Genomic DNA, 20,438 nt, shown 5'->3' on the forward strand with positions numbered 1-20,438 from the left:
GGGGGACACTGTGGGGAGGTGGGGGGCACAGGGGGACACTGTGGGGAGGTGGGGGACACTGTGGGGAGGTGGGGCGCACAGGGGGACACTGTGGGGAGGTGGGGGCACAGGGGGACACTGTGGGGAGGTGGGGGCACAGGGGGACACTGTGGGGAGGTGGGGGACACTGTGGGGAGGTGGGGGGCACAGGGGGACACTGTGGGGAGGTGGGGGCACAGGGGGACACTGTGGGGAGGTGGGGGGCACAGGGGGACACTGTGGGGAGGTGGGGGGCACAGGGGGACACTGTGGGGAGGTGGGGGCACAGGGGGACACTGTGTGGAGGTGGGGGGCACAGGGGGACACTGTGGGGAGGTGGGGGACACTGTGGGGAGGTGGGGGGCACAGGGGGACACTGTGGGGAGGTGGGGGCACAGGGGGACACTGTGGGGAGGTGGGGGGCACAGGGGGACACTGTGGGGAGGTGGGGGACACTGTGGGGAGGTGGGGGGCACAGGGGGACACTGTGGGGAGGTGGGGGACACTGTGGGGAGGTGGGGGCACAGAGGGACACTGTGGGGAGGTGGGGGGCACAGGGGGACACTGTGGTGAGGTGGGGGGCACAGGGGGACACTGTGGGGAGGTGGGGGCACAGGGGGACACTGTGGAGAGGTGGGGGACACTGTGGGGAGGTGGGGGGCACAGGGGGACACTGTGGGGAGGTGGGGGGCACAGGGGGACACTGTGGGGAGGTGGGGGGCACAGGGGGACACTGTGGGGAGGTGGGGGACACTGTGGGGAGGTGGGGGGCACAGGGAGACACTGTGGGGAGGTGGGGGCACAGGGGGACACTGTGGGGAGGTGGGGGACACTGTGGGGAGGTGGGGGCACAGAGGGTCACTGTGGGGAGGTGGGGGGCACTGGGGGACACTGTGGGGAGGTGGGGGGCACTGGGGGACACTGTGGGGAGGTGGGGGCACAGGAGGACACTGTGGGGAGGTGGGGGGCACAGGGGGACACTGTGGGGAGGTGGGGGACACTGTGGGGAGGTGGGGGGCACAGGGGGACACTGTGGGGAGGTGGGGGCACAGGGGGACACTGTGGGGAGGTGGGGGACACTGTGGGGAGGTGGGGGCACAGAGGGACACTGTGGGTGGGAAGCTGTGCAGCAACTTTCTAGCTGCTGCACTTTCCTTCCTACATGCAGAGTAGCGCGGGAAGCGGCTGTATACAGACCTCTCATGATGCGCTCCTCCTCGCCGGCCCCTCCTCTTTTCTGTCCGTCCGAGGTGATGACAGATACAAGCACCTGGGGTGGACGGGAGGGAAGGAGGGGCCGGCGGGGAGGAGGAGGAGCGCATCACGAGGTGTGTGTATACACTGCAGTCTCTTAGCAGTGAGCAGGGACCCGATCAGCCCGTCAATCACAGCTAGCTGACGGGTAGATCGGGTCCCGAAGTGGAAGCTGCCATGGGGCCCCCTACTGGCCACGGGCCCTCGGACAGCGTCCGAACTGCCCGATGGTCAGTCCGCCCCTGAAGACAAGACAAAAAAAGAACTATAAAAAGTAATTTTGTTTACATATCCGAAAAGGAGTGGACAGAAGTACAAACCCTATCTAATCCCACCCTTCACCATAATTAATAATAAACTATTCAATGTCCCATCGCTATAAAGTCATACAATAATTATTAATTCAGATATAATATAATATAGTAATTACCAATAGTCTAACTACACAATCATATATGCAGTTACAGTAATTGCTCCCATTCCTGCTGCTCTGGGCCCCCCGTTGAACTTAGGGGGCCTGGGCCCTGTACAGGAGGGCAGCTGCTACCCCCTTATCAGCAGCCCTGTGCACATACAGTATGGTAAATGTTAGCCACATCCACCGTGCTTTATTTCTGCTTCAGTGTTTTTGTTAAAGTGGTTGTATACCCTCAAAAACAAAAAAACAAAAAAAAAACCCTGTAAGACAAAGGCATAATGAGCAAGTATGCTTTGCATGCTAGCTCATTATGAAATACTTACCTTAGAACTAAGCCCTCCCAGCGGCGCCCGCACACCGCTGAGACGGCTGACATCTTCCCTGGTGTTTCTTTCGGGTTCTCCGACGCTGTGATTGCCGGGAGCCGCCGGTCACAAGACAGGACCCTGAAGAAACGGTACGGGCGGCCATTCCTTCAAAGCACATGTGCCGATGACGAAATTGGTGCAGTATACAGTAAATATCTCCCAAGCGGTGCAAGTTTAGGAGATATTTGCAGTACCTATAGGTAAGCCTTATTATACGCTTACGTATAGGTACAAACAAGATGTGTTTACTTCCTCTTTAAGGAAATGAATGCATCTTATAATCATACGTTCTGGGTTACAAGAAATTATAGAAAAGCAGTCATACACATTTTAAGTTATTGCTGTATTTGACCCACAACCCACAAGTCTTGTAATACAGACACCCCTGCCTGACAGCATAGCCAGGTGGATGGCCTCTTTTACTATTTTAGTTAATGCAATGCAGCTTCGCCATGGCTCCTTCAACCCCTTGTATCTATGAGAGGAGCAGGAACTTTGAGCTGCTTTGTTGAAGCAGTTAAAGAACTCTCAGTTCCAGTTTGGGAATCGTAAACAGATCTAAATGTCACTTTAAACAAGCTGCCAGGAGGCTTCATCAGGCTTCCAACAAGCCTCACATAGTGCTGAAAGTACCAGAAGCTGAAAGGGCATGACAGAAAGGGGTCTATTTCGTCACTTTTGGGTGCATCGGAGTAATCTGCAGCACTGAGGTTTCTTTCCCACCTAGACAATTCTTACTCCCTGCTGCCCCCCAAATTCCCCCACCTAACACAAATCTCCCGCCCCCCCATCTCCTCGTGTTGCATGCCCCCCCCACCTCACATGATGCTACAGTGCCCAGGGCAGCCGTCCCTCCTGCCCACCCCTTGTCCTGAGACATATCTGACATTTCTGTAATGCCTACAGGCTACTATACATGTGGTTTGCCTTTTGCTAGTCTCCAATATAATGATGGCACATAGCTTAACACTGTTTTATTGGCAGGATACAATGTTATAGTTGTTTCCAGCTCTCACTACATAACTGTAATTCTTACTTTCATTATAGTAAGAAAAACATAAAATATACATCTGAGCAGTCCCCGAGGATCTCTATCCCATCGGCCTATCAATTTGAATGCATTTCCTTTCATTGTTGAGGATAATGAACCTTTTTATATCAGTCCAGGTGTTTTGCTGCTCTTCTGTATTCAAATTAGATCTAATATCTTTCTCTTTGTGCTCTTGAACAGTAACCAATTTAGTTAGAAGTAGAAGTTGACTATTTAAATAAACATACTTTTTGAGATGCAGTCTAATGGATCTTAAATGTGTTGTGGTCTGTAAGAAGTGGTCCAACTTTTCCTTAAAATTCTGATGCTGATTTGACTCTTGCCTGCCGTACTAACATTTCCAATAACATCTCATTATTTCCATTAGTTATGATGCAATTTAAAGTTATTCTGAAGAATGGCTCAGAAAGATGCGCAGTCTAATGCCCTGTACACACGGTCAAATTTTCAGACGGAAAATGTGTGATAGGACCTTGTTGTCGGAAATTCCGACCGTGTGTAGGCTCCATCACATATTTTCCATCAGATTTTCCGACACACAAAGTTTGAGAGCTTGCTATAAAATTTTCCAACAACAAAATCCGTTGTCGGAATTTCCGAAAGTGCCACGCATGCTCAAAATAAATAAAAAGAGATGAAAGCTATTGGCTACTGCCCCGTTTATAGTCCCGACGTACGTGTTTTACGTCACTGCGTTCAGAATGATCGGATTTTCCAACAACTTTGTGTGACAGTGTGTATGCAAGACAAGTTTGAGCCAACATCCGTCGGAAAAAATCCTAGGATTTTGTTGTCAGAATGTCCGATCAATGTACGACCGTGTGTACAGGGCATTAGGAGAAGTGCAATGTAGCTCCTATTTCTGCTTAGGTTACAGCCCCAAAAAGTTTTACTAAACCCACAACAGTAAAATCAGTCTGTGTATGCAGTAAAGCATGCTTGTTATAGTTACTGTGGAACCTAAGGGGTTAATCCCCCGCATTGTGTATAAAGGCTGTTTGATTCTGTCTTCTCTAATCCCCTTCTTCCACTGTCTCAAAAAGATGACCTGATATCTACAGAGCCAGTGGACAGGCTGCACATGCCAAGTCTGGTGTGTATTGCTAGAGTTTTTTTTCTTTTTTTCTTGGGAGGGTACATGTTATCAGCACAGGGCCAATCAGCACTGGCCAGACATGTCCTGACAGAGGCTCAGGGGTGAATGAAAACGCCTCCTACAGGTTTACTAGGAAACTGATAGAGGTCACGAAGCTGCTATATACTGCTGATGAGAAAAGGTATTTATCAGTTTATATTTACTAAAAAAATTGCACTTCTATGTTCTGTGTACTGTGGGAGACCAGATATAGTGAATGCGGGTTCTGGGTTTACTAACACTTTAAAAGCATATGTTAAATCAAACAGCATCAGACTACAATAATTATAACGCATATACATGAACTATATTATCTGCCAAATGGTTTGTAATTCTGCTTAGCCAGTCTTGGTCATTCTACACCACTGCCAGAAAGCACAGCCAGTTCTGTGACTCCAAACCCCCTCCCACAGATTAAATGCCAATATGGTCTGCTGTAAAACTCACCCCAGCCTCTGATTAGACAATGAATGTGTAGCAACCAACAAGGACCACCGCTCTGCTCTCTCCTCCTGTCATGCAATTGCCTTTCCTCATGAAAAAATATTGTATCTTTCTCAAATCACCATGAGATGTGAATTACAACCATAAATGTAGTATCATAATCTATAGTTCTTAATACGACAGCTTTCCATGATACCAACATGTTTGAGCCTGCAATGAGGGCTCATTGACGAGTACCCGGAGGGGGAGGGGCGCATGCCCCAGATCATTTATACTGGCAGGCTGCCTTCATCTTCATGAAAGATTTGTGGGTTTTGGCAATAAGCCCCCTTCACCGATAAGGATATGTCCATTTTTATGTGTGGAAAAAGCCTAATGATCTTCCCTGTAATGTCAATTTACTTGACAATGGGATGGATCCACCTCCTAAAAGGGAAAAATGTACGAGTATGATCCTTTTACTTGTTTTTCACCTTTGCTCCCCGTTCGTGTTTTTTCCCTGCCCCTGTGTCTCCCTGGGGAGTAGATTATGTCTGCATTGGCTTTTATGTGCATGCACATGATGTGACATGTAATCACTGTGATACTGTTCTATCCTGACAAAGTGGACCCGGTTTGTGAAACATGTCAATGTCATGGAAACCTCCATTACCAATCACCATTGGTACAGGTAAAGTACACTCATGTAGTGTGTTTGTGGTGTTTGGATAATTTGGATGTGGTACCTAGTTGGCCCATATTTCTCTATACATCCTATACTAGCAATTGGAGATATATCATTTTTTGAACACGTCAAGAATTTTCCAGAGAATGTACATTTCCAATGACAATCAGACCTTGCCAATGTTTACTTACTGTGCAGGTCTGACAATGTAAAATGTGAAATTGAAAATGTAAATGTTCAACTTGTCTAAATTACTATTTATTTCCTGTGCTATGATTTTATGATACGGTATTCACATTCACTGCTGGAAAGATATACGTAGTACATGGAAATTTGTTAATGTTTGGCCATATTAAGGAAAAACAGTAGAAATCTCTCCTGCGCTCGGATGTCAAGTATCATAATGTGTGGTGCGACCAACATTATGGAGCAATGCCTGCCGTCTTGCAGCCCTCCTCAGAATAATGGTTATTCATAGACTAAAAAGAAAAAAGAAAAGAAGGAGGGCGCACCGACCTAGTGCATTACCACTGGTAAGGCTTTATTAAAGCATAAGAACAGCAAGATATATACTCACAAACGAGCGTTTGTACAAGGCTTTGACAATTGAGCAGGTACGCTGTTCTTTAGACTGGCACACCAGAACCTGATGTCGAGAAGGTCATCATCAGGTTCTGGTGTGCCAGTCTTCAGAACAGCGTACCTGCTCAATTGTCAAAGCCTTGTACAAACACTCGATGTGAGTATATATCTTGCTGTTTTTATGCTTTAATAAAGCCTTACCAGTGGTAATGCACTAGGTCGGTGCGCCCTCCTTTTCTTTTTGGCCATATTAAGGCACATGGGTGATGTGGTTTTTAGGAAACAAAGAAAAAAAAAACTGCGCTAAACCCTCAAATTGTGTGATAAAGTGAATGTGAAAAAACACCAAATATGAATATGTATATAGGATCATAAACAGAAATTATGGCACCAAAAATCCAAATATTATCTGACTATTAAAAGTGCGTATAAAACAAAAAGTGCCAAAACCAAAATAGTAATATTGAATAAGTTAATAAACAGCAAAGTCCTTAGACCAGAACAGAAAATCTTCTAAGAAGATGGGAAGAGTCCCCTGATAGCTCTTCATAGGCATCAGTGTGGAAAGGTGAAAAGTGGGAAAGAAACCCCTCGCAGTGATCCTCCACTGTTAAAAATACATGCTTACCAGATGGTAAGCTCAACAGGCTCATAGGTAAACCAGGGACCAGATGAACAGCGGGTTTTGGAGCATTCCTCTATGTAGCGTGGAAGATGGCAGGCAAACCAGGCACATGGAGGACTTTAAATGCAGGTATCCAACCAGTGTTAGGACATCACTCTAGCGGTATAACCGCGGGCATGTATGGAGGGGTACCGCAACCAAGTCACAGACATAGGAGCAAAGAAAAGATGTCCATAGTGTAACTCCATTACAATAATTGTATTAATAAAAAGTAAAAAACTCACAATTTAGCAGTTTAAAAGGAGCGAAATCGCTGGCCGGTTCAGAGTTGAAAAGCGATGACGTCAGAACGCAAACCTCCCGACGTACGTTTCGTCTGTATCTGACGTCGTCTGGGGAACGGGCGACGCTCTGAGTCATCGCTGTTAAATAGACAGATAAAACCACGCCTCGTTACGATCTCCCAAAGGCGTACAGCGCATGTGTCAAATCCACAGGGGCGGTCGGAATAAAAACCGAGCACGTAACAAAAAATCCCCAGAGCATCAAGCAACCATCTTACCAGATGGAATGATAGCAGCATGGATTTGCTTTAAATAGTATAGCGCCATCTTATGGGGAGAGAATAAATTGGTGAAACATGGACAAAAGTGAATTGTAATTAAAAATTATTGTATGAATATACAAATAAAATTATGTAAATTATGATAAATAAATGTATAGGAAACATGTTAAACTAAAAAAATATAATAATAATTATATTCATAAAAGAACAAATATAATAGATGGATACATCCACAGTGGTTCGACCACTATCTCCTTATCAATTAGAAAATACATATATCAATTTTATATGAGGATACATGGGATAACGCCACTGAAAAATCACACCGAGTTCACATAGACCTAAAATTGGACATCAAACTGCAGGTAAAAAATGGAGAATGGCAATATTAGGCATTGTCAATGAAGGCATTCAAATCTACCTCCACATTTAACCCAAAAGGTGTATAGCACTTAATCCGATGTATCCATGCCATTTCCAAGCGTGATATGCCCCGTACCAAAGACCCTCCCCTCGAAGGACAGGTAAATTTATCTATCCCCAGAAAGACAGTTTTATCTGGATTTCTATTATGGGCTTCCAGATAATGCCTAGACACAGGATGTTTAGGGAAACCATTCAGAATATTTGTCACATGCTCATTGAGTCTGACCAGATGTGGTTTTTAGCTTGTGGTTACGCAAGTGCGGGAAGGTTTTCCCCTCACTAACCAGGCTCAAACTCCGATGGCCTGATCATTAACTATTTTAGTAAAAGTGGTTGCTACCACTCAGGGACCAAAAACATTTTTTTTGTTAAAGTGGAAATTATTTCTGCCTAACCTTGTAGGTGAAGATGGTGCCACCTTAACCCTCGTACACACGATGAGATTATCGGATGAGTGATCATCCGTTGTTGCATGCTAGTCTCATATCGAATATTAAAGAGGTTACTAAAGTTACGAAATTTCTCGTACGACAGAATACAACTTCAGAAGTGATGTAATGTATTCTTTTGTTTCCAAGCATGCGTGGTCTTGGTCTAACAATTTTTTCGGATGAATACTGTACTGATTAAACGACAATTGCACGATCTGGTATTTTACAAGAAAAAAATGTTGCGCTTGTCCCTTCAGATATTGTTGGATGAACTGTCATGATCAGCTCTCAAAAGCGGTGTACGAATGATCAGATTATCGTACAATCACTTTGAAAGTGATTTTTGTCATCCAATTTTCTGATGTGTGTACTAGGAATTAGTCTCTATTTAGGTTTTGCAGTTGCCATCATGCTACATGTACAGTCACCAATGAGACCGGCCACTTAACAGTTGGAATGAGCTTCGGCATTTGGATCCTAGTCCAAACCAACATGAGTAAACCCACCAGAAAGCTGTCACTGTACTTGGGGTCAATCATAAGCGCTCAAGGCATTCCCCACCCCACAGCTTCACATCAGTCAGGTTTTTAACGCTGTTTGGGTTTCCACTGAGGATTTCACACCACATTTTCTGCCTCGGTATATGGCAAAAAGTGACAGGAATCTCATATACAGTTATACCTCGGTTCCCGTACCTAATTCGTTCCACGACTCTGGTCGTGAACCTAATTGGTCGTGAATGGAGGCAAATGTCAGAGCAGGGAAGATGGCTGCGGCTCGTGTTCATGAACTGCAGCAGAGTTCGCTTACCGAAGCAAATTTTTGGGAACTCTTCTGTTCACAAACCGATTTGTTCGCGAGAGAGTGTGTGTGTGTGTGTGTATGTATATATATAAGCGCTACGTAAACTGTTGGCGCTATATAAATACTGTATAATAATAATAATATTTAATATATATATATATATATATATATATATATATATATATATATATATATATATTTATTTTATTTTTTATTTTTTTTTTTTTTGCAACACCACCTGACAATGGCCTTGCCCTACTTTTCCCAAAAGTATAAAAAAGGAAAATAAAGTTTTAGCTCAAGTTCCACTTTAACACACAATTTAATGCACGGTTTAATGCATATAACTTCAATGCATCTACAATCTTGCTGACAGAATGTTATTGTGCCTCTAGATTTTCTATCCAGTTAGTTCAATACTCAAACATTTATAGTATTGATTGGAAGGAAGAGTCATCTGCACCTAGTACATAGTTCAATTTGTTGTAGATTAGTTCTACAATGACCTAATCTGTCAGTTAATCAGCTGTATTTTTTTTATAGGAAGCCTTCATTTGTCTGCCGAAAACTGAAGAAAGATGAGTTAAACATATAGAAGATGAATAGGCAGCTCCTAGGAGATCCAAAATCATGTCCACTATATTATATGAAGTCATCATTTTACATCATAGATGTCGCTCTGTAATTCCTCTGGAGTAACAGAACACTATAGTGAGCGTCTGCACACCAAGCAAGAACATCAGATTAGACGCTGATCTAATCACATCCAAACACAAGTACAAAAAGCTCTGTAAAATATTCTCTGGGAGCCCAAAGGTGAATCTTTCATTATGTGAAATGGCTTTGCACAGTTGGCTGCAGCGGAAAGAAAGGTCTCCCACACTGATGGCTTGTCTTTATCCAGGGACTTTAAAAAAGGAGAAAACTAATGTGTGAAGAATCTTTAGATATCACAGTTATCTACCACATTGCATGGACAGGACTCGTTAGTTTAAAGCTGAACTGTAGGCACAAAAACTTTAGATGTATTCCTTAAAAGTAGCAAAAAATAAAAATCAATTTTGTGTGCAGTAAGTGCCCTTGCAAACCCAGTCATTGGCTTGTGCAGAGAGCAGAGCTGTGGAAGGGACCCAGTAGATCCATCAACTACAAAATGACATACAAACCAGAAAAGTGCACACTAAGGGCAGTAGAGTTAAAAGCTTTAATATTAAAAATCAAATGCAAATTGGCCACTAATAAAATTAAAATAGAAAAGGCATGTATTCAAAACTCCCCGGTATGGGTGCCTCCTTGTATTTACGCTTCTAGTCCTGGACAGCAGTGCAGTCAGAAGGAGCAAAAGCTACAGCTGAAGAACAGACCAGACCTCTGTACACAGGCACAGTGTGTTGCAGGGAATCTCCTGAATGATGTCACATGCAGGCAAGGACCTTGGGGAGCAATGAGAAAATATAACCAGACAGGTTATGGTGCGATGGGACTAAGGGAAAAGTCATTCAACAAATGTGAAGCACATTAGGGTCTTCTTTAAACAAACTGGTATTTACATATCTCACTTCCTTTACAACAGTGTAGATGGGTTTTGTTAGTGAATCCATTAAAATTATTCTGAATAATATAAATATATCTGTGGTGAGTACCAGTGGCACAAATCATTCAAGTTTAGGCAGATGTTTCAATGGTTATTGCTCTGCTATAAATCTTCCTGCCTGCATTTCCCCTAATTATATTCTGTGTTCAATTAAAGTATTAGGCCTCATCCACCCAGGGCATTAAAAAAAATGAGTTGCAAAGCCAGTACTGACACCAGGAAAAAGCAGCAGTAAAAACGCGCATTTAGTAGCGTTTCGCTGCCCTCTTCTATTTTCTACTTCCAAATCCAATTACTACAGCTTAAAAACGCTCCTAAATGCGGCAGGAAAAACGCCCTGTGTGCATGAGGCCTTAAAGTATAGGACTTATTTTAGTTTTGGATAGAATGGGATAAGGATGTAACCTATGTCAGGTTATACTGCTATCTGGGGCTCCGTTAGAGAGATGTCCCCTCACTTTCTGTTCTGGGGCTAATTTATTACCAGACAGGAGGTAAGGAAAATCTGCACCAGGAAAACAATAAAATGCTGACAAGTGTTCTAGCATTCAACTACTTAACTTAAAAATATATATATATTTCTAATTGTGTTGCTGTTGGAGAGATTTCCTGTCACTTCCTGTCCTGTGGACAACCTTTTGCCAAACATTTGTGGAGTGGTTTCAATTTTGGAGGGGTTTGCTTTAGACATAATACAAATGATGTGAATCATTTCCAGGGGCACATAAGCTAGCCGATCAACATTTCAATCTACTCCATTAGGGAGGTAAGGCAGAAACATACAACAAAATGCGGCACACCAGAGTGCTCTCTGTTGCCTAAGATTGCAGACATAACCAGTAATGGTTTGTAAAATGAACAGTAGCACTGCAAAGAAGAGCACTTAAGAAATAATTATATTTCAGTGAATGTTTAAAAAGCAGGACAATCGTTCATTTAAAATACAGATTGTAGTTAATGATTTATTTTTAAGTGGATGTTGTGCAATTGGAGAGTTGACATATGATTACAAATGCATATCCATTTTAGAAAGAAGCAATAATTTAATATTATAGTATATACCGATATACCCATTAATGCTAAGTTCAAATCTATATGTCACGTTTGCCTGGGCACAGCGACCTATTCATTGGAACGGGCTGCTGTGCCCACAGGAAATGCAGGAAAAGGTCCCTGTACTTTTAAAAAAAAATGCAGCTGCAGGGAAATCCCATTGTGTTTTTGCACCATGCCATATACCACACTCAACGTTTTGTGTTTTCAGATGTGTGTGGGGGTGGGGGTGGGGGTGGGGGGGGGGGTACCATTATAAGTGGCAGCTCCATGAATCTGCAAAAGAGCATTTTGGCTGCAGGTGGTGCGGGTATATGAGCAATTTACAGACTGTCCTACACCCGCAATAGTGTGAACCTAGTCTAAGGAAATAATGAAATCACTGACAGCCATATTAGCCACTCCGTATTCTGGTATGCATATGATGGAAAGGAATGACTTTCGGGGGGGCAGGAGGCGGAGCCTAGCAGAGCAGACATGCATTGTTAGAGCTCCACACCGCTGAGGAGAGAAGAGAAGGACAAAGCGGAGCCCGCAGGCTCAAAAGGTATCCATTTGAAACTTTTTGCCCCTGGGAACAAACTGTGAAAGTTTGGGCAGGAAATATGGTACTGGGAGGAAACCGTGGCAGAAATAAAAATCACCTCACAAAGAGCTCACAGGCACTCACTGCAGCTGAAGCAGCTCCAGTCACCTCACAAGATACAGCATCAGGGCGCTCTCACAGACAGAAAATGTCACAGCAAGACTCTCCATTTGAGTCAGATACAGAACAAATCCTCTCACAAACTTCTCCACAAGCCTCCTCAGTATCCCCAGAAATATTATTACAATTTGAAAAGATGCTTCATAAGGCTTTAAAACAAACCTCAGACCAAATAACAAAAAGCCTAACCAAAGAAATAAGAGAGCTGGGAAACCACACCGCAGCCTTAGAAATAAAAATGGATGAAATTGAAATTACAACCCAAGAAAATATAACAGAATTGGAACAATTAAAAAAAGAGAATTTAATACTTCAAACTAAGCTCGAAAATTACGAAAATAGAGCCAGACGTTCAAACTTACGCATAAGGGGAATACCTGAAACTGTGACAGACCTGCAATCTACTATTACTGCTCTATTACAAGAACTAAAGCCAGATATCCCTATTGAACGTTTAGAACTGGACAGAGTACACAGAGCCCTCACAGCCAAAAAGAAAGATGGACCCCCACGTGATATAATCACAAAATTTCATTATTACAGAACGAAAGAACAAATACTAATTGCTGCAAGAGAAAAAAAGGAACTTAATTTTCAAGGACACAATTATCAAATTTTTGCTGACCTATCCCAACTTACTATTACTAAAAGACGATCCATGAAACCCCAACTAATGGAACTGCAACGCCACAACATTATGTATCAATGGGGCTTCCCCTTTTCAGTCAGATTTAACTACCAAGGTACAATTTACAGAAGCAGATCAGCAGATGAACTACAACAAACCCTTTTAAAATTAAATCTGACAGAACCCACAAGCAGCAACTCTCCCACACGCAGAAGAATGGCATCATCTTCACCTTCAGGCAGCACCCAGAAAATTTCAGAACAAAATGGGAATCATCATTCTCACAAAAGAGGCCGTTATGCCACATCATCCATGGACCAAGAAGATTCAATGGACTGACATCCTAATTCCTGATATCTCTTCATTTATTATACTAAGAGATGGTTCTCTATAAAAAACCTATATTTATAACTGAATGTAACTGCATTCTGATAGTCACACACTGTGTGGGATCATGTTACATTCCAGTTATATTTCTTATTACTTCTGATTCATATAGCCTTAGAATATATAAGTGAAATAAGGAAATTCTTGTTCAGTTATATATTATCAGGTAATAATAGATGTATTACTTTTTAGGACAAATATGTTCAATAATCCAGAAGTAATGGAAGCTTTTTCTTTCTTTTCTTAAAACAAATATATTATTATCTAACTAGTTCCTAGAATTATGTTTTTGTTTATTCTAATCTGAAGCAATACAACCTCAATTTTATGAGTTAACATATCTAAACAGTTACATATGAATAAAATATGTAATTGTTTACTCTAAAAGGGTTAAAATCCCAAAATAATTCAAACTATCTTCATCAATACCAAAGTTATTAACAGTACCTTTCTAACTGAATTATTTAGCCTAGGGCAAGACTAACCATATACAACCACCCTGGAATAAATAATTTCAACAAAAACTATATTCTGCACTCCAATTAATGAAACATCATTTTGATGTCTTTTGACATAGCACTTCTCTCCTGTAAGCGGAAGATCCGTGTACCCCCATTAGCCCTCCTCATTCTCCCAATCATATTATGTGGGAGTGTGACGAAGGCACTTATTCCCCTGAGAGAGATATTTACTCTCTTTCACGGGTAAATTGTGATTACTTGCAAAAAATAATTTATACAATGTATCATTTAATCTCATATGTTTTTTGTTTACTCTTTACTCCAGAATTCACTGGTTTCTTTTCTATCTATTCATCTCTTCAGTCCACACAGGTTGATCTGCGCAGTCAGCTCTGCATAACAAAAAGTAAGTCAAAACTATTTGATCTATTGCCATGGCACCACTGAATATACTTTCCCTGAATGTTCAGGGAATAAATGTCCCTCAAAAAAGGACCAAAGCCTTCCGTACTTTCCATAACAAGAAGGCTCACATAGTATGCCTCCAAGAAACACACTTCACCAAAGATTCTACTCCAAAATATATTTCTCCTTTTTATCAACAAATTTACACGGCTTCTGCCTGTACCAAGCAAAGGGGAACTCTAATTGCATTTCACCGATCCACACCATTCACCTTATCATCAGAAATTAAAGACCCAGAAGGTAGATACCTGATACTCATGGGTTATATAATGGATACAGCAATCACTGTGATTTCCTACTACGCTCCTAACAAACAACCTACACCATTCCTCTCACATATATTACAAGTGATTAATTCACACAAAATAGGAACAGTGATAATGTGTGGGGATTCAAACCAGGTCCTCCTCCCATTTCTAGATAAATCACCTTTTACACCATCCAAAATAACCTCTAGATTACCTTTTTCTCAACTTCTTTCCAAATACAATCTGGTAGATTCATGGAGAGAAAGTAACCCAATGAAAAAGAAATTCACTTATTTCTCGCACCCTCATCAAACCTTCACCAGAATAGATCATATTTTTCTAACAATAGGAATGATACCAGAAATTATTGCATCAGATATAATTCCGATTCCGTGGTCTGACCATAATGCAGTATACACTACTATAGCCTCAGCCATACCAAAAGCGCATGACCCAACGTGGTACTTACCGGACATAATGCTCAAACACCCACTACATCAGATGGCCATTGAACAAGCTTTAAAGGAATACATTTCAATTAATAATACAACAGACATCTCCCCAATAACACTGTGGGAAGCTCATAAGCCTGTCTTGCGTGGTACAATACAAAGACAAATGGCACTATTTAAACGGGAACGCAAAAATCTAGCAAAAAAACTAGAACTGAATTTTAATGCAGCCTACATATCATTTCAAGATAATCCATCTCAGAGTACAAAATCTCATCTGGAAAAATCTAGATTGGAATACGATCTATTTCTCACTGAGTCAATTGATAAATCCCTCAAACGCTCCAAACACAATTTCTACATGAATACAAACAAACCTGGTACATATTTGGCTCGGGCATTAAATTCAACTAACAAATCTTTCAAACCAATACGTTTGAAATTATCAAAAAATGTTTACACTTGTAATCCAGTTAAAATAGTCCATAAATTTCACTCACATCTCGCAACTTTATACAAGACAAACAATGAATTTAATCCTACAGAAGCTGAATCCTTCTTCTCAAAAATAACCTTACCTGAGTTATCTCAGAATCAAAAAAGCAGTTTGGATGAGCCTATAACTATAGATGAAGTTGCTAACGCCATAAAAGACCTAAAACTTAACAAAAGACCAGGCCCAGACGGCTACTCGGCTTTATACTATAAAACATTCTCAGAAATACTCTCTCCCATTCTCACTGAAACTTTTAACAAACTTCTAGATGGACATTCTTTTCGGCAAGAAACACTAATGGCAATTGTTTGTATGATCCCAAAACCCCTTTCTGATGATACTTCCTGTGTGAATTATCGGCCTATCTCTCTGTTAAACCTCGATATTAAATTATTAGCAAAAATAATAGCAAAACGCCTCAATAGCATTATAGGAAAATTAATACATAGAGATCAAGTAGGCTTCATGCCAAATAGACAGGCAGGCGATAATATACGCAGGGCAGTGTTATTGGCACATATTGCTAAAAAACGGAAAATCCCTTTATGTTTTCTATCTCTCGATATTAAGAGGGCATTTGACACAGTATCCTGGCAATATATGCAATATTCATTACAAAAATGGGGTTTTGGACCCCACTTTTTAACATGGATCAAAGCATTATATAATAAACCCAAAGCCTATATAAAATATGCTGGATACAAATCTGAAGCCTTTAATATCGAAAGAGGTACCCGACAGGGTTGCCCATTATCTCCCTTATTATTTGCCCTTATACTCGAACCCATGGCCCAATACATCAGAACAAACCAAACTATAACTGGCATTGAAGTAGGAGGTATTACACACAAATTATGTATATTTGCAGACGATATATTACTTTTTCTATCATCACCACAGGTCTCTGGTCCTAACTTAATACCAGCTCTTGATGGATTTGCAGCCCTATCCGGCCTTATGATTAATCCTAAGAAATGCCTAGTGCTTAATATTTCACTCACAAACATGGAATTGATCCCGGCTAGGGCTGCACTCCCATTCACATGGGCAGAAAAATCAATCCCATATCTTGGAATTCATTTAACAGCATCTCATTCTGACTTATTCTCAACCAATTATCCTCCTGTATTAAGACAGATCACAAATCTAATAAAACAATGGTCGCAACTTCCTTTATCCTGGATAGGGAAAATTAATGCAATCAAAATGACTATTCTACCCAAATTGCTTTATCTATTCAGAGTCCTCCCTATTCCAATTCCTTCCTATTTTTTGAGAATAGTACAAAAAAGAGCAACTTCGTTTATATGGGGCTCTTCTAAACCACGTATACCTATACACACACTACATCTTCCCAAAAATAAAGGAGGCCTGGGATACCCTAATTTTACTAACTACTACAGAGCAGCACATTTGGCCAGTCTGTCCAAATACCATGCAAAACAGGAAATCCCATTATGGGTATTTATAGAGGCTTCAGAAAATGACCCTCTATTAATATCAAATTTATTATGGCTTGATCCTAAAGACCGCTTTAAAATTCATAATCCCATAACTAAACACTTCTTATCTCTCTGGGATAAACTAAAAACCAAATATCAGTTACAATCTCCACACAATCCTCTCCTTTCTTTTATCAGAAATCCGGCCTTTTATCCGGCATGGATCTACCCAAATTCTTTTAAAGCTTGGACAACATCAGGCATTCAGACACTAAATGACTTCATAGCATCTAAATCATTTCTTTCATTCCCATCGCTTAGAGAAAAATATGATCTACCAAACTCTGAGATATTTAGATATCTCCAAATCAAAAATTTCTATACACCATTCCTAAAGGGGGATACACCATTATCCCAATTATCCATTTTTGAATCAATCTGTACAAAAGATCCACTTGCTAAAGGTACAATTTCATCACTTTATAATCAATTATATGGAGTAGCAAATCTTAATAGACCCTCTTACGTTCAGAGGTGGGAGGAGGACCTGGGACGAACTTTAGAAGACACAGACTGGTCTAACATATGGCTCACATCTAAGTCATCTTCACCCAACATCTTAGCACTGGAGACAAATTATAAAGTCCTAACTCGCTGGTACCTTGTACCCGCTAGAGTGGCAAAATATTCACCTAATACCTCAGCTCTTTGTTTTCGAGGATGCCCAGAAATAGGCACATATTTACACATATGGTGGACGTGCCCAGTAATCCAAACCTTCTGGAAGGAAGTTTTCGTGATTGCATCTAAAATATTTAAAAAGATAATACAACCAGATCCATATTTAACTTTACTTAATCTAAAACCGGAATGGTTAGCACTCTCTCAATTCAAACTTATGATCCAACTAATAACGGCTGCAAAACAAACAGTGGCCAAGGCATGGAAATCTCCTACATTGGTACTAGCAGAAACAATTCACAGAATGAATAATACAATGTCCCATGCTAAGATGGTAGCCATCGATCAAAATCAAATTCCAAAATTTGAAAAACTTTGGCACCCTTGGATAAAACAACAGTTCCTGTCAAATTTCAATGACTCTGTCCTGTTGCCATGGTAACAGATTAAATGACTTACAGAGACACCCATTCTAAGGCTTCAAAGAGAACTAAAAAGAATAATAAACTGACGAGCGGGACAACCTTGTGGACCATACCTCTACCTTTCAACCCTTTTTCTTCTTTCTCTTTCCTTTTCTCCACCTTACGATTAAAGCTCATTATCAGAATTTATTTGACCTATATACACTCTACTTGTAAACAATATGTATAGTAGGTATAAATCATTTAAATACCTACAAAAGTAACTAAGGAAATGATATATATCTTTAATTTAGGTTTACGTGAACCCAATGTTTAATATTTGAAATTTCATGATATTTACCTATATAAACCCTACTGTAAAACAATGAGCTTACTTTATAGATCCTTGTAAACTTACTTTATGTATCTTTATAACATTGTATACTCAATAAACTTCTTTTGACAAGGAAAGGAATGACTTTCAGATAATGAAGATATGAAATTTAATATAAACACCATAAAAAAGTAGCTTTACTATATCTGCATATTTTTATAGCCATTAAGAGGTTGGATGCTGGAGAGCCACTAATTTTCTCACAAAAACTGTTCCTCCTTTATAATAAAATCAAAAACAAATGTGCTATATTAAAAGAATAATATACATTTGAATACAATGCCTTTTAAGAAAGCCTTACAGAAATTTTTTTACTTAGTTTGTTTTAGTTACTCCTGTCCCCAGAGTTCATTGTGCATATAGCGCTTTCTCCCAGCTTTCTAGAAGATGTTGACGGGACGCTAGCATGGTCAACAGCATGCCCCCTCCCCTCACTGCAGTTCGACCACACAGCTAACAATGAAAGCTTAATGAACACTGATTTACAGGTGTCTGTCAAAACAAGCACTATCACTAGGAATGCAGGAGGTAAAGTAAAGCCGGATCCTCCACCTGCCGATCCAGCTTCACTGTTGCTAGGATGCAGGCGGGTGGGGCACACAGCCCCATGCGTTTCCAGGTTGCAATCGGCCTGAGCTCAACACGCACAAATCTGGTTTAAATTAGCAGAAAATCAAACAGTCTGAAAAAGGAAGTGACTAAATAGGAGCTTTTCTTCACAATTCAATAGTGGTCCACTGGAGAGGTAAATACAGGTATTTAGACATGAATGTACAGACCTGCATTTCATTTTGTAATGCCTATGCTAGTTCTTTAAAAAGCTGAATTCCAGAAAAACAGCTGAATACACAGATGAAACACATAAAAGGGAGCTGTTTTGCCTGCCAAAGGATTTGTATTTCTGTTCATGCAATTCTGAGATATACTCTACTGTGCCACAGTACAGTCCTATCCGGTATAGCAGGAGAACCGCTTTTCTCTTCTGCAAGTAACTAACACTAATGCCCCATACACACGGTCGGATTTTCCGACGGAAAATGTGTGATAGGACCTTGTTGTCGGAAATTCCGACCGTGTGTAGGCTCCATCACACATTTTCCATCAGATTTTCCGACACACAAAGTTTGAGAGCAGGATATAAAATTTTCCGACAACAAAATCCGTTGTCGGAAATTCCGATCGTGTGTACACAAATCCGACGGACAAAGTGCCACGCATGCTCAGAATAAATAAAGAGATGAAAGCTATTGGCCACTGCCCCGTTTATAGTCCCGACGTACGTGTTTTACGTCACCGCGTTCAGAACGATCGGATTTTCCGACAACTTTGTGTGACCGTGTGTATGCACGATAAGTTAGAGCCAACATCCGTCTGAAAAAATCCTAGGATTTTGTTGTCGGAATGTTTGAACCAAGTCCGACCGTGTGTACGGGGCATTACAGGTTTTGACATACCCCACCAAGTTACTGGACAGTGAAAGGAGAAGTAGCAGATGGATGAACTCATCTCTGGACCCGTGTATGGTTGCCTGATCTTAACTCTTGTGACTAAAGCCTTGTTTAGACTTGTTGCGGGGGGGGGGTTGGCGGCACAAAATGTGTGGTTAAGCTGCGTTTTTGTTGCCTGCCAACCGCCATCACATCGATCCCTCGCCGCTTGTCAGTAGCTTCTGGAGCATAATCCAGAAGTGGATCGGGCTTCAGAGGCAAGGGAGGTTTAGACGCATATCTAAATCTACCCTAAATGTATTTTATTTGTTGTTCTCTAATTTCTCTGAGTCTTCTGTTTTCTGATAACCCTTTGCATGCTCTGCCTTCTGATTCTGGCTAGGTTCTGGGCATTAAGTTTTTTGCACACAGTCATTCTAGAATTAGCCCCAGAAAAAACTTTGAGTGGCTAGCTGAATCCTTATGATCATTACAGTATCCCACATATTCTATTTTTCTACCTCAAACCCCTGACAACAATCAGTAATGAGATTAAGCATCACCAGTAATATCAGTACATTGTAATTTTCTCAGTACCTCATCTCTTCACAAATGTATTTTTTTCTATTAAAAAGAGACATGCGGTCATTCTAAAAGAGACATCATAGAACACTACTGCAACAAACAGAAATCAAACCATCTCTACCAAAACAAGTTGTGAATCATTTTTAAATTTATTGCAATGGTCCTGTTGCCCTTCTAGCACATCTGAAATAATAGGAAATGACATTTTAATTTCCCTGGAACTGACTTGC

The 20,438-nt window shown here is 41.1% G+C and overlaps 1 protein-coding gene across 6 annotated transcripts in view; it reads right to left on the minus strand.

Annotated features, from left to right (window-relative positions):
- The window catches only part of MACROD2 (mono-ADP ribosylhydrolase 2), a 3,509,413-nt gene that overhangs the window by 3,068,082 nt on the left and 420,893 nt on the right, over positions 1-20,438 (minus strand). The window lies entirely within an intron of this gene.

This window comes from Aquarana catesbeiana, linkage group LG04, assembly GCF_042186555.1.
Source record: "Aquarana catesbeiana isolate 2022-GZ linkage group LG04, ASM4218655v1, whole genome shotgun sequence".
Lineage (NCBI taxonomy): Eukaryota > Metazoa > Chordata > Amphibia > Anura > Ranidae > Aquarana > Aquarana catesbeiana.